General features: G+C 35.8%; 1 protein-coding gene across 2 annotated transcripts in view; it reads left to right on the forward strand.

The window, feature by feature from the left end:
- peak1 (pseudopodium-enriched atypical kinase 1) overlaps nucleotides 1-15,628 on the forward strand; it is a 124,499-nt gene that overhangs the window by 35,033 nt on the left and 73,838 nt on the right. The window contains exons 2-3 of one of the 2 annotated variants that reach the window (XM_088641282.1): nucleotides 4,312-4,369; nucleotides 13,000-13,193. The gene's annotated coding sequence lies outside the window, so the exon portion shown is untranslated. The remainder of the gene's footprint in view (nucleotides 1-4,311; nucleotides 4,370-12,999; nucleotides 13,194-15,628) is intronic. The other variant, XM_088641281.1, reaches the window with a different exon arrangement.

Consider the following 15,628-nt stretch of genomic DNA (forward strand, 5'->3'; position numbering starts at 1 on the left):
CTGAGCTTCCAGCTGAGAAGAGGATATTGATTTTAATTGCAGCTGCACTCGAAAAACTCATGCACTTAAGGTATCAGTCTAAAGTACTTTGGAGGGCAGTCTGGTCTTATAGAGTGGCATTTACCATTTTGAATGCTGATAGTTTATTTTATTAAAATTTTCTTTTCAGGGTATAGAAAGGGTATGATATTGAAGGGCAGCTTCATCAGCCACTTAGAGATTTCACAGATATCTGAGAGGTGGCTATCTCATGTAAATGTATCCCTTATATTTGCCTTGGCCATCTCTGAGTTATACTGCAGAACTAGACACATTCCATGTATGGAGTGCTTTTCACACATATATCAGTGTGCCGTGGAAGAAACTTAATTTGCTAAATGAGTTTTACTTACAATCTTCCTATCCACTGATCATAGAAATAAACATCTCATGTGTGACATCCGAGAATTATTTTGTTTGTTGTGTATCCTTCCCAATTTCTATTAGAGCACAGCCCTCAATTCAAACTTTTAATTTTAATAGTTTGTACAGGTGTTACAAAGGCTTACGTTTTTCTCCCTGTGGCATATTGCAAAGTTAAACCTTAATCTCTAGAACAGTTAGTCTTTAGAGTGGGATGTTTGATCACAGAAAGTTTGGTAATCATTTGTACAATGAAAGTGTAGGATGCATAAATAAAAACTGATATGTCAAGGCTGATGTGTACAAAATATAAATACAATAAAACATAATAAAAAAATTAAAAGGCACAAGAATTCCATGCTTTCTGCTTTCATTCAGTTTATCAACCTATACATTTCCAATACATAGGAGAGCTAGGATATTTAAGATACAGTCTGGGCTTTTATGCACAAGAAAGGAAAACCATCATGAACTTTCACCAATTAAAATACTTTTAAACTGCAGTTGAGATTAATATTTTTTGCATTCTTAAATCTTGACATTGATATATTTTTAAATATTCTTGTGGTGTTAGTAAATGTATGTATAACTCTGCAGTCAAGGGGTTGATGCTTAGTCACAAACATCACAGCATTGCTGTGACTCAAGTGACACCCCAACACACAGATAACTGTGCCTTCTTGAACATATTTACATTTTCTGCAGGTTCCACCTGCCATATTTCTTGTTTCTAATGCTGTGCTGTGATGAGTGATATTTGTGTCAACATTAAAACATCTTGAGGTAAAAGCATTGAATACAAATTTGAGATATTTAAACCAGATAAACCTGAATGTGCTGTAAGGGAACAGAATTGTCCTTCAGTGAAGACTAGGAATTGTGTAAACCTCTTTGAATATGTCAGGACCAAGTAAAAACATAAGAAGGGTTTTTTTAAATGACATTTTGTTTATTTGTAAGATATTTAATTGCAGGGGAAGATCTCTTTCTTAGTGTAAAGCTGAGTCAGTCCTGGGGAAATTTAGCTAGAATTCAGGGGCATGAATCAGTCCTGGTGGGATAAATTGAGCATTTTGGGTGACTTCTTTGCTGACCTTGGGAACATCGTAAGTAACTCTTTTACCTGTAAGTAAAAATGTGTAGTGCACTTCAGGACATTGAAGTGGCCATTTTCTTTTGAGTATTATGTAGAATGTTCACATCACTGAGAAAGAAAGCATGACAATGTAACTGTCAATATTAACATAGTGTAAGAGGAACTGGCAGATCAGCTTTCCCACTTGTGACTGGAGGAGTCACTTCAATTTAACACAAAATCATTTTCGAATGCTTGAAATAAATTTAGTATACCGCTTATGAACATAGATTTGAACTATTTTGAGCTGACTGTATAGTAAGAGAGCACTTATACATTTTACATACATGCAAACTTCTGATGTTAGAGGTATTAACTCTTAATAGCGGTTAGTAGTGGTATTAACCACTGTTAATTGGTGAAATGCTCTAATGCTGTTCTAGATCTATGAGTGTGTTTCCAAAGTAAATTCTGCATATCGGCACACACATTGCAGTTCACTAGAAGAAAAACTTCTAGCTAGAAACGTTCTGGTCTTAAAAAAGATTGTATTTATTTTGGATGAGCTGAGATTGGGGGTTACCTAGTCAGGGGATTCATACCTAGTCATACCAAGTCATGGGAGTATCATTTATCATGTAGCATAAGAAACGAATTCACTAAACACGCGTGTTTCCGTTGAAAAATCGGTGTTGCATTGTACTGAGTGGTTCTGGTTTGAGTGTAATGGCATGGGAAATGACAGGCAGAGAAGACTTTACAGACTGCCTGACAGTTTTATTGCCCTTTTCATTACAGTGGGGCATGATAGTCATGAAGTAGGTAAAGCTTGGAAAGCAAAAAGAGAGCGGGGATTGCTCCGCGGTTTTAGAGAGGATAAAGACCGGAAGGGATGAGCCTGGGGTCATGGCAACAGTCCAACACTTGGGAGAGCTGATCGCTACAAGCAGGACAGCAGGTGCTGTCTTGGAGGATTCTGTTCCATTCCTCTCATAGAGCCTAGAAAGCACTTGTCTGTTCACTGGTCTCTTAGTTCTAGATGTCAAAAATAGACCCAGCTCATCTCAGAGATGTTCAGTGGAACTCAAGTTTGGCAAATTGAACAAATTAAATGTATAGTGTAGAACTCTCACATTATCATCTTATAAGAAAGACATGTAGCAGCCACATGAGGATGAGCATTGTCATCCTGTAATGTTGTCATGTGAGGATGGGATTGCAGGAAGAGCAGCAGGTGAAAGACTTGATCAGTGTAGTCCCGTGCAGCCAGGTTTCCGTCCATCACTACATGTTTTGTAGATACTCCTGCAGATATTAGGTTTTATTATGCTAGACACTCCTTTCCAGACCATTAAATTTGGGCCTCAGAGATTGGGCTGTTGTACACAACAGTTAGTGTATTGTTCTGCAGTTCTTCGCCAAACTCGCTGACATGCACCAGGGTGGTCTGCACAAAAAATTGATTCATCACTGGAGAGGACTTGGCTCTACTGCTGGGGAGTCCCTAAGCTGTTCCTCCAACATACTGATGGCATGAATGTGTTGTTCTTTTGATAAGCAGGTATTATATCAGTGTTTTACTTTCTCAGTTTTCACTGGGCTTCATAAAGGTTGAATCACCTCATTGCCTGTAGCCAGTCAGCTATCTCACCAATGAGATGATTCGGTGTTCATGCAGAAGTCAAGGTCAGTGGAGTGTATTATGGCAGATCACGAATAATCATTTAATCAAGTTAGTACCAAAAAAATATTTTCCCTTTATTTTTAGGAAGATAAACACATTTCCTTTTGATGCTCAGTATATAATTTTTGTATATTAAATACATCAAATTGTATATTTGAATATAGTACACTGAAAGATTTGTAAAGTCTCATGATTTATTGTGCTGTTTTAACAGGGAAAACGTCTCACACTTTTTCTATAGTTTTGTAAGAAGCAGTGTAACGCGAGATCATGGGGCAGTCTAAATGGTTAATGGCTATCTTTGTGGCAGTATTGAAAGTTGTGATAAACATGGATCATTAAAAAACACAGCTCAAGCAAATGCTGTTTTTTTCCATCTTGGTATTTTGTCTCCTTGTCGAAACATGTTTCTCTCAGTTCAACTTTTAAAGGAATGTCCACGTGAAAGAATTTGAATATTATTATTGCTAAAAGATATATCATGTAATTGCAAGGCACAGAGATTTGAAATACTTTATCAAGTCTCATTGGTAGATTATGAAGTATCTACAGTATCTGAAATAAAAGTGGTTGCAAATTAATTTCTTATTAAAACTTAATTCCAAAATACAGTACTTTTTTTCCTTTTTACCAAATATTCTATAGGATCATTAATATCCCTGTTTTACAAGGTGGTTTATCTATAGTTTGTTCAAGTAGTTAACCATTTGAAAAATGTTAGTCCTCAAGCATGGATTTTTTTTCTGTTTTTGTTTTTTAAACAAATGTGAGATCTTCAGAGTTTTCCACCTTTAAAGGTGCTCAATTTGAGCACAGGTTGAGCTCTATGATCTAGAAGTCATGGGTTTGAGCCTGAGTCATATCACTGCTGGGGGAAGGGTTGGGATTAGTCATGCTGGGCTCTTTCATATACTAGCTTGATTTGACATTACTGAGGGGGCATTCCATACCTCCAGTGAGCACCAAGCTGTAGAATTTGTAGAGTATCAAAAGGTGAATGGCTTTAAAGATACTATGCAGGATTCTGTCTGCACTTCTGCATTCTGTCTATGTGGTTTGTGGCTGTTTATGGAGTGATTGTTGTACAGTTATGGAATTGTTTTATTTATGTTACAGAATTTTTTCAATTTAACATTTATTTTTCTTTCAGGTTTTCACTGAAAGGCAATTGGACATCCTCCCTGTGAAGGAATTCTATACAGATACCAGTATGTACTACCTTTTAACAAATATATGATTAAAGGTGATTCATCAGATCCTAAACCAATCTACAGCTAAATATTGTATCAGTTATATTATATAGCTAAATAAAGCTAAAGCATCAATGTTTAGGTGTTTCAAAGGCCACGTTAAATGTGATTTTGAAACTTAATCTTTGTTAGTATTAGAATATATCCAACAGCTATAACATTTTCATAGTATATAGTAATCAGAGTTTGAATAGAGTAGAAGGAAAAAATAACATGGTGTAAAGTGCTATTCTGGTTGTATAAAGAATAAAATATTTATATACAAAGTAGCCATATGAGTACTTATATACATATATTTTAATCAATTTACTTCATGATTATGCTTACGCCATTCAGAATGTTTTGAAACACCCAATGTTATCTGTTAAACAAGTGATCTGAAACGACACTTCAGTCAACTGATTTTGTTTTGCTGACAAGCAGTTAAAAGGCAAAAGCTTTGCTTCCATTGCATAGAGTCACTTAATGGTTACAGTATTTGCTGTGTGCATTTTCGATTGTACCCCACATAGTATAAATATTCAGGCTTTTTTCATAACAGTCTGTAGAGAAAGAGAAAATCACTTCTGTTTTTATAAACATCTTGGGGATTTTTTTAAAAATGTTTATCACATGGTTCATAATGTAAATATAAAAAGAATGCAGCATATTAGTGCCTATTTTTATTAGGTTTGCTTGGTGTAGGTCTCTCAAAAATGCTTTACAGTGTGGTCTCTGATCGTGGTAGTGATAACTAGACATCCAGCCAGAGAAAACAGTTTGTAGCCCAGAGGTGGTAAGCTTCTGTTTGCTCATTGAGTTTTGGTTTTGTTTCTGGTTGTTCTCCAATAATTTAACAAGCAAATGGTATGAATGTTTCTTTAGAACTAAAAAAAAACTTGAACAAAAATGCTCACAGCTTAAGACTGTAAGATCGGAGCCATGCACCCATAGAAAATGCCTAATAACAGAGCATATGAATGGGAAGAATATCTTTTTTTTACAGTCTTCAAAATCATTGAATAGGCTTGCATTACATTGCATAAGCTAAGCTTGTTTCCTTTAATTCCGCACAAGTTATAAAAGAGAACCGTTAACCCATTTTATAAACCAGCTTTATAGTTTGTTTCCACATTTTAGTTAATAATGCACAGAATGAAGTGGAATAACCATTTTATTTGAACAAATATATTTAGAAGAATATGTGCATTTATTTAAAACCAAGTTTAATGGATTGTGTATACTTTTTGAAAGGTCAGCACACTATAGTTATCTGTCGTGTGCTGAAATAACAGAAATTCTTTCTTGTTCTTCCATTCCTTTGCTGCATCATCTGAGGTTACATGATGTATGGTTTGTCTGTATTTGTTCCCAAGCATTGTCCAGTGAGGCCTCTATCTGTACAACTGCACATTAACTGGTTTACTCACTAATTGATGGGCAGAGTTCCAGGTGGTGATGTACTATATCTAGCAGTGAAGCCATGGTTATGCACTAAAATGCAGATACAGGAAGAAACTTGTTTACCCCAAGGGACACATCCATCTTCCAAATTGTATCAGCTGGAAGTTTGAAATTACTAATAGTGTGAAAACAGTACCATAAAATCATCCTTTATACAGTTTACTCTGTAGCCCTTGAAGTACAGTATGAACCCAGAGGGGAAAGTCATCTGAATTGATTCTGTCAGCCTTCAGAGTTCTTTTTCTGCAGATTTCTAAGAGTGTTGCAGGTGAGCATGTTTACATACCATTGTTTTGCTTCTTGTTAAAATGCTAGCGCTGATTACACTGACATGGAAATCATGGAAATTCTGAGGAACTCAAAGAACTGCAGCGGTTTTCCCCCTGTGATGCCAGATCTCTGTGATTAGACAGTGCTCTGGTGGGGGTGGGGTGGTGATAGGTTTTGCTCCATCTGTTTTTACCTTGCAGTGGGTAGACACTGATGTATATCTGTTAACAGGCAAACAAGAGAAGAGGGTGGGAGTGTACCTGCACTTGACATTTCACCAGCAGTCAGATGGACAAGCTCCTATTTAATTATAAGTGATGTAGTTGCTCTACATGTGCCATGCAGACGTGATTGCCTCCCACACGCACAACTAAAATTTCTGTAATGCTTTCCTGTAATGCTTTCCATTTCAGGAGCTGGCTCATCTATTCCCTTCACTTTTATATTTCTCTTTTTTTTGTCTTCATACAGTATATCCAATTATTTTCTTAAATTAAGCCATGTAACACAAAAGTTACCATACAGTTTGTTTGTTTCTTGTTCACAACCATCATGTTTTTCAGCTTTTCACTACACACACTACATTAAAAAAAAATCAAGAAACAGATGTGCACTATTTCCACATTTGTCACTTGAAATGAAATATTGTAATTGGTAATGATAGAGTTGTTAAGAGAAAATGCAATGACTCTCAGTAGATCATCCATTGAACTCAAGTGAAAGACATTCAAACGTTCTTTGTTAATTAGCGAACCATACCTTAATACTCTTGTGCAAAGTGTATTGTTTGCCAATATGGTGAGTGGCACAAGATGTGTGCTGGTTGTTTTCATGTGTACAGATTATGTAAAAAGTTTGTGGATTGTTAAATGTATGTAGCTGGATATATTTTGCTTAATAGTAGAGCAGTTATCAGAGTGTAAAATCTAAAAAGTTGTTTCAAAACAGTTCTCTGTTGTTCATCTAAGAGTTCTGCAGTTGTTCAAGTAATTAATATTTTAATGTGCTGGAGAGAAAAAAAGGATTTCATGGGTTTTTTTTCTTCAGTTGTGTCTGACTTGTTTTGTTTGGATTATGTAATTTGGCTTCAACATCCTTTTGTTAAAGGGAGAGAGCCTATTGAAAGCTCGAGACTGGTGCTGCTTGATGTGTGGTATTCAGTTAGAAAGCTCAGTACCAGAATCTGTTACTTTTTCCTTTACTCATGTGTCCAGTGCTCTGGAAGCCTCATTAGGACTCCATTCTCCTAATATTTTCCAAGGTGAAAGAAATGTGTCATTGGCCAGGATTTTTTTTTCATCTGGCCTGGTGCTCACAGTCCCAGTTGTGTCTGGTAGTACAGACAGAATAGACTGTGTAGCTTTTTTTTATTTATTTAAGAGGAGACATGGTACAAGAGGTGTATAGAGAAGTACTACATAGAGCCTTTCCAATAAAATGTACCTCTCAATTTCAGCAAACATGGAACTTAGCCAGTGCAATAAAGAAAAAATGCCTCTTCTCAGTCCATGGATAGAGGTCATGTGATAAATTCCATTATATGTTTAGGCTGAGTTCCTTCCTGTGAGACAGTTATCGGGTAGGTGCTAAGTCAAAAGTAATATTTATTTTACAGCATGATGCCTTTGACAGATTGAACTGAAGTTTGAGTTGCTTTATATCTTGAATTTTGCCTTTGTTTATCAGCTTATTTAATAATAATTATAATTGCTTACACTTATATAGCGCTTTTCTGGACACTCCACTCAAAGCGCTTTACAGGTAATGGGGACTCCCCTCCACCACCACCAATGTGCAGCATCCACCTGGATGATGCGACGGCAGCCATAATGCACCAGAACGCTCACCACACATCAGCGATCAGTAGGGAGGAGAGCAGAGTAATGAAGCCAATTTATAGAGGGGGATTGTTAGGAGGCCATGATTGATAAAGGCCGATGAGAAATTTGGCCAGGACGCCGGGGTACACCCCTACTCTTTTCGAGAAACACTCTGGGATTTTGTAATGACCACAGAGAGTCAGGACCTCGGTTTTTACGTCTCATCCGAAGGACGGTGCCTGTTTACAGTATAGTGTCCCCGTCACTACAATGGGGCATTAGGACCCACATGAGCCGCAGGGTGAGCGCCCCCTGCTGGCCCCACTAACACCTCTTCCAGCAGCAACCTTAGTTTTTCCCAGGAGGTCTCCCATCCAGGTACTGAACAGGCTCACACCTGCTTAGCTGCTTATTTCAGCTGCTTATTTAGGTTTCAAGTAGGAATTTAATTATTCAAAGAGGAGTTGTCGATACAGGAAAAAGCCATCCTAAGGACAGAGATTTATTATCTTCATCACAAACAGCTCATAATTTAAAACTAATATAGCAAAACTACAACTGGCAGAATTAGTCCAAGATTTAATCCAGCATCAGATACATCCATGGGGTTTGTGGTATGTATGTGCATGGCATGCAAAAACAAAATAGCTGCTTTGGCTTGTTGTCTTGAAAATGTTTAGTTTCCCTCTTCTAAATATCAGGTATTTGGGTGTGCTGTTACTGTATATTGGACTTTTTATCAACTTCTTTCTTTAAAAAAAATACATTTTTTCCCATTGTTTGCCAAAAGAGGAAAATCATGTAATTGTGGTTGCAAAGGAACAAGTAAAAGTTTATTCTATGCTGAAAAGAGAAGAAAAGAAACAACTCTTCAGCTGTGGGGTATTCTCCGGGTGGCTTAGGTGCTGTAAATGAATTGTAAATTCAGAATGGAAGTGACAGGAGTCTTTATTACTGCTACATAATCCACCAGTGATGAATCAGACATATCTCTTTTTATGGCAACAAATTGAGCCTGTATCACCAATATTAGACTGAGATAATGGGGTGCAGGTCATGTATCATAAAGCAGACCTTTTCTTTCTGAGATGTAGCGTGCTTTGATCTTGACAGCTGCTGATGTCTGATGCCTCGTTATGCAGTATTTTGATGCAAAGCAAACTGTCTGCCTTTCCTTATTTACATGCAGTTGGAGTGCTAGCTATTGCCTTTGAAATTCATTTTCTTTTTTTGGTTTACTACAAATTTTTTAAAAAAAATCTTCCTCATTCTAAAGCAAGAAGAACACTTTTTTTAAGGCTTGCATTTGTAATGTTCCAGACAGGCTCAAACATAATTTCAATATTTCATAACCAACGGGTCCTCCTTGGAGGAACGTGGACCTTTTTTCACAATGTTATCTGGTTTACGATCATAAATATATTGGTTTCTGTGACTAACTTAATTCTTAATTCCTCCAAAGCAACAGAAGGTGACTAGAATGCCATCTCCTAAGTACAAGTGAAACCTGACATCTTTTTTTTACAAGCCATACTCCTGAGTAGGATAAGTTCATTCCTGTTTTTTTAACGTTCTAATCATTAACACTTATTAGAAGCTTTTAAATTATATAAGAAAGGTTTTACTCTTATAATTAACTCTTATAATTATATAAACAATCAATTAAAATTTCAGAGTAGACAGAAATGGTGACAAAACATATTTAAACATAAGGAGAATATAGCTGCTTCTTTTAAGAAGACCAACTTTCTAGACACAAGATGAGTCTTAAAGTAGCACTGTGGGCTGTGTGAAAACAGATTTCCCACCTCTTTGCACCATGTAATCACATACACGTGCAGTCGCTCTGTTCTGTGGTGCTGGCCGCCTCCAGCTGCTGTGAGGAGCTTCACATGGTTTGTGGCTAGAATGGTGGCTGGCACATGGTTCCAAACCCCACCTGTTTACAGAGCAAGCCTGGATAATAAAATCTCAACTGCTTCTCGGGCCAAATGACAGCTTCAACACTGTGTGCAAAACTGTCTGACTCTCATCATGTATAGTATCTGACCTTTTTAATCTTAATCTTCAAAGCATACCTTTCACTTACTAATATATAGGACTCCTGTATTAGTTTAGGCCTGATTATATTTTAACCACTGACATATTTAATCAATGAGCCTTATCTGTCATATAGTTGCTATTTTACTTTATTTTCCATTTTTTACACTTGATACTAAAATATAAATGCATTTTTTTACCATTTCTAATTAAATATAATATATATATACTTAATTTAAGTGTCATCTTCTAGATATAAAGGTTACCTATGAATACAATTAAAATGGATCTTGTTAACCCCACAGCCAAAATAATAACCCTCTCATCTTTTTTACACTTAAAGAAAATCTATATGAAATAGTTCAAATCAATATCAAGAAAAGACATTTACACTAAAAAAACTCCCTCATTGTTCAAGCTTTGTTCCCCTTGTTTTATCTTTTTTTTTTTGTTGCAACAGGTAGTTTATCTTCAAGGTGATGTTGTAAATCACATTACCTTATCAAGAGACATTATAATTAACCGAATTATTAGATTGTCTGTGGACTCCACAATCTTTTTGTAATTGTGTAAAAAGTTATTTTTTTAATTGTTCTGTTTACTTTAAAACCAGTACTCTTTGTGCTGCTGTGTGCTGTTGTCTCTTACTGTTTTGTGGAACATTATGTCGCAAAATACTTACTTAGAATATATTGGAAGAGTAGTTTGGAACAAACACAACTTCACTTTCTTTATGACATTTCAGACTTCTGCTCAAAGGTAACTGTGACCTTGTTCCACCTCTTATCTTTTTTACTTCCTAACTCTTAACTGTGTCTGAAGAGCTGTTTAGGGAAAGTTAAATATTAAACCACTGTGTCAAAACTTCCATCTTTTTATGCTGTGTATCATATTATTTTTTGTATTTTTCATTACCTGTGCATATTAGTTTTTAGTATCCTAGTAAGGTTGCTGATATGCTTTGGAGCAAACACAACAGATTTTTTTATGTATGGTGGTATTCAGCAATTTTCAGATTTTTATATTATTTCTGTACATCCAGGCAGCAATAAAAGAAAACTCTGATAATATTTATCCGGAAGCTGTACTGCGGAAGAACAGCTTCAGTTTTAAATTAGCTGTTTAATATTTTCTCTGCAGAACCTTTTAAATCATGGTATTTTCTAGCACATACGTTTAGTATGTCTATATGCTGGAAATCAATCAAGGTATAATGTCCCTTCAACTGTAGTTTAGTTAGTGAAGCAGGATAATTTGATGCACAACATCCTCCTGTTTTCTGTCTTTTTGCAGCAGTTTCAGCTAAGGCACTCTTGCATTTACAGTGCAGTGTTTTTCATTGTTTCTCCACTCCTGTGCTCCACTTTAAAAGCCTTGATCCACCTCTCTATGATATAATAATAATAATTGCTTACACTTATATAGCGCTCTTCTGGATACTCCACTCAAAGCGCTTTACAGGTAATGGGGACTCCCCTCCAACACCACCAATGTGCAGCATCTACCTGGATGATGCGATGGCAGCCATAGTGCGCTCACCACACATCAGCTATCAGTGGGGAGGAGAGCAGAGTAATGTAGCCAATTCATAGATATGGGATCTCCTCTTTTGCTCCATATTAGTCTAGGTGTAATTTTTATGGTCTTTGGTAGAAGACATCAAATAATTCTGCTTTTAATATTTAAAGGATACTGTGTCTGTATTAATGTACATATATTTAGTTAGGCAGATCTGAAGCTTTTACTTTTTAATAGAGCTTAAGCTATGTTTGAAATATTACTCTATGATTTCTCTGTACCAGGGATGTCCAACGTATGTTTCTGTTATTTCAAAGAGTGCAGAGAGCTCTTATCAGTTTGTGAAAAATGTGTGTGAATGTTCATTTTAAAGGGTGAGGGCCTTTTAAAGTTTATTAATTAAACAGTGATTCATTAAAGGGATAATGCTAAGCCCTACCCATTTTCCGCTGCTTAAAACTAATAGTTTATAATATAATCTGATGTCAAAATGATAAATGGCCTTGCAAAAGCAGACAGGAGGAGTTAGTGGCATAAAATTATACTAAGCCACATTCTAACTTAAATCACCTTACAGTTGAAGTTGATCAATTGATATTTGATTGATTTCTAATGGGTACTTTTTTAATGGGTAAAGTTTCGTTTAATTCCTGAACCAGCTTTACTTTTTGGAAATATCTTTATATACGCTTAATTTTTAAAGGAGAACTGTAGTTCCAATTTCTCATACTGGTTATTAAATCTTGGTAACAAAATAAATTAATGTTATAGAAAAAAAATTACAAATTTCAAATTAAGCACAGAATCGTGAACTTTGTGAAAGTACTATGAGTCGCCATGTTGTCAGAAGCTCGCATTTGAGTTCCCACGAATTGCAACATGATGCAGCCCTTCCTGCTCACAAGTCACCATAATGACTAATGCAATGTGATGTACGAGTGAATAAATAGATGTCAGGCAGATGACATTTCAGTGCAGACATGTTCCAATGTGATCTGCATGCAGAGTTAAAAAGTATAAATATTTCTGTTGGATTAAAAGAGATATATTCGCAAGCCTGCGTCTTTACAGTGTCATGAGGCTGCATCACCTCACTGGACGTTTTGTTTGTCTGAATCGCAAAACATGGCACTGCACATACCTGGAAATTTTGTCTATTGTGTGATGTAAATTAGAAGTTTTACATTTTACTGTGTATATTTTACTTTGTCATGGTTTGAAACACATTCATCAATGTAGATTCTTTCTAACCCCAAAATATAAAAATAGCATTGAACTTCCCCTTTAAGACAGCACTTTGTTGTACAACATTTCATTAAAGCTTTAGTGCATTATTCATTAGGTCACTGCAGTGAATTTCTACACTATTTATAAAATTGTGTTGTTAATAACAAGCAGCTAACTGCTCAGCTATTTTTCTGTTTTTGGGGTCTATCAGCTGTTGAAGCAGTATAATTATTTCAGTGTGAAATTTGACAACTTGAACATCATTCACAGATCTCTTGAAGCTTGGCAATAGAGGAGCCTGGGAGATTGGCATCAATGGGAAGAGATCAAGCAAATGTTTTGCTTTCTGGACACTGGATCTGTGTTTAATAAGGAGAAAGCTTGCAAGAGGTCAAGAAAGAACAAGTGCAGAAGAAGACAGTCTTCAATAACCAGAACAGACTGTTCGCTGACCTTGCTGAAAGGTAACATTGACATAGTACAGCTTACAAGGGTACATAGATGTGAGACTATTTTTCAATTTAAAAAAAATGTTTTTTGTTAACTACCTAGTGTTTTTGCTAAAAGTATTAGTATGCAAGAACACTTAATTACGATTAACACTTATGTAGCCTTTTCAAATAACTTCACAACATTAGATTTTAAAGATATAACTGTTGGATCTTAAAACTTTAAGTCTTTGGTACCCGAGGCAAATTTACCCGAGGCAAATTTTGGAATACTGTGATATTCCCAGTGGGAGATCATGAACAACAGGTTTCTTGCACTTAAGTGTTTAATATTTACAAATCTGTGATTGAAAACATTGAGAGGTATAATCCATGCACACTTTTAGAACATTTAATTTCCACATTTTCAAAGAATGTTTTGTGGTTTTCATGTTTGTTTTGTACCTCTTGACTAATTGTGTGCATAGGAAGGACAGCACCGTTATATGTTGAATTTTTCAGACATTTCCAAAAAGCCCAAGCAACAGCAGACATATTAGCATTCTGTGCACTGCTGAATCCTGCACTTGGTGATGCAGTGAAGATCTGAGTTAGAACAATTCTGCTCAAGTAGAGCTTGGTTAAAAGGGCTTTTTAGGGCACAGATTGCAAGACCTGCTGCATACAAATAACTGGGAGCTCACTGCCACAAACATACCTAGGCTACAGCACCAGAATCCTTAATAAGCTCAAAATATTAACTAGACTGTATGCCCTGTGGGTTCCTGTCTAGTGGACCTCTCTGTCCTGGACTTATCTATTCATTTAATAGCCTCTTTTTAAAACTGAAATTTCTTTTTTCATTGTTTTTATCAATCCAAATGGTTTAAATGGAACTCTTCCTAGTAATTTGTTATGGTGCTCCATAATTGGTGTAAATAAAGCTCTTTCAGCTTTCAACCTCTCAGAGACAGATTGAAACGAACGAGGTATTATAGGGGTTTAGGTGAGCAACTGAAATTTCGCAAATATTTTTTATGTAATCGACATTTTAATTTTAGTGCCAGAAACTAATTTTGTCTAACGTTCTCTGTGTAGTGTGATAACAGTAATTCACACAAAAGACATTTTCCTAGCCCCTTCTGATCCATATATGTATAACATTGCTCTGGCAACATTGTAATTCTTTGTACATGCCAATTAAAGATATCTGAATTTTAAAACCATATGTTGCTGCAAAATAGACACTGACAAATTTGCTATACTTGTTTGTAAAGGAGAATATATTGCAGGGATAGAAAAACAGTTTGTATTGGTCCCCAATGGAATGGGTTAAAATCTACTGCTGAGCATCTTTAGAATGTTCCCTACTCAAGCTCATAGATCTGAGAGTTTATGAGACAATAGGCCATTTGAGATACAGATTGCCCTGAAGGCCATAATGTCCTGTGCTCTTGAATATTATTGGTGAAAGATAGTCCTGCCAAGATTTTTAGATCCCCGGTGTGAAATAGGGTTGAAGTAAATGATTGGCTTTGTCCATAAAAGTAGATGTGTGACTGGCTCTAGCCAAGAGCCTAAGAGGGGGGCTAGGTAAATGGACATAATGTAATGGACATTATTCAAGGCCATTCAAAAAGAGAAATTTAAAAAATCAGCACAGCAGGGACTGTATTTCATTGCCAAGCACATGTGGGTTAAATTACATCAAATATGAGTGCCTTGTGTAAGTTGCCTCTATGACAGCCATGCTCTAGGTGCATTTTAGTCAAATTGAATAAATTGAGATACTCCTAAGGTTTAAAATAAATAGGGTTACGTGCACCTGTGCTGGCTGATATCCTAACTGGAAATGCCTGCTTTTTTTAAGTGATATGCAATGTTGAATTCACTCACTGTTTTAGTAATAAAATCTTTCTGGCTGTTATAAATCAATTTGACAAATGTATAGGAATACGTATTGCAGTTTTACTGGTGAAATAAACCTGTTTAAGATTTTCTTTATATTATGCATTTGTTTTTCAAGGTACATGTTTGCGTACCAGACTGTATGGTGGATGCTGCTTGGCAGTGTTCTGTAATTATTGGCCTGGGGTGAAGACTTATTTTTGCCATTTTACTAACTTCAGGTTTGGGGAGGGGGAAAGAAAATGAACAGGGTTTAAGTACATTAAATATTTTGTGACCTACAACATCATTATCAATAGTAAGTCAATTTAAATGATGAGGCACACATATTAAAATATATGTTATAAAATCAACTAAGCTTTTTATAATTTAATAACAGAATTATCAAACAATTATTTGCTGTATAAGCTTTATTTACAAATTTATAGTTGCATACAAATAATAGTTTAAATTGCTAGCACCTAATTTAGTACTCTGTGCTTTAGAAATTTCTTACTGTTTTTTTTCTGAGAAAGTACTGCCCCTGATGAAAAGCAAGGTCCACAATTTTTCTTTATCAGATT

This window comes from Lepisosteus platostomus, chromosome 7 (assembly GCF_059453375.1).
Source record: "Lepisosteus platostomus isolate fLepPlt1 chromosome 7, fLepPlt1.hap1, whole genome shotgun sequence".
NCBI lineage: Eukaryota > Metazoa > Chordata > Actinopteri > Semionotiformes > Lepisosteidae > Lepisosteus > Lepisosteus platostomus.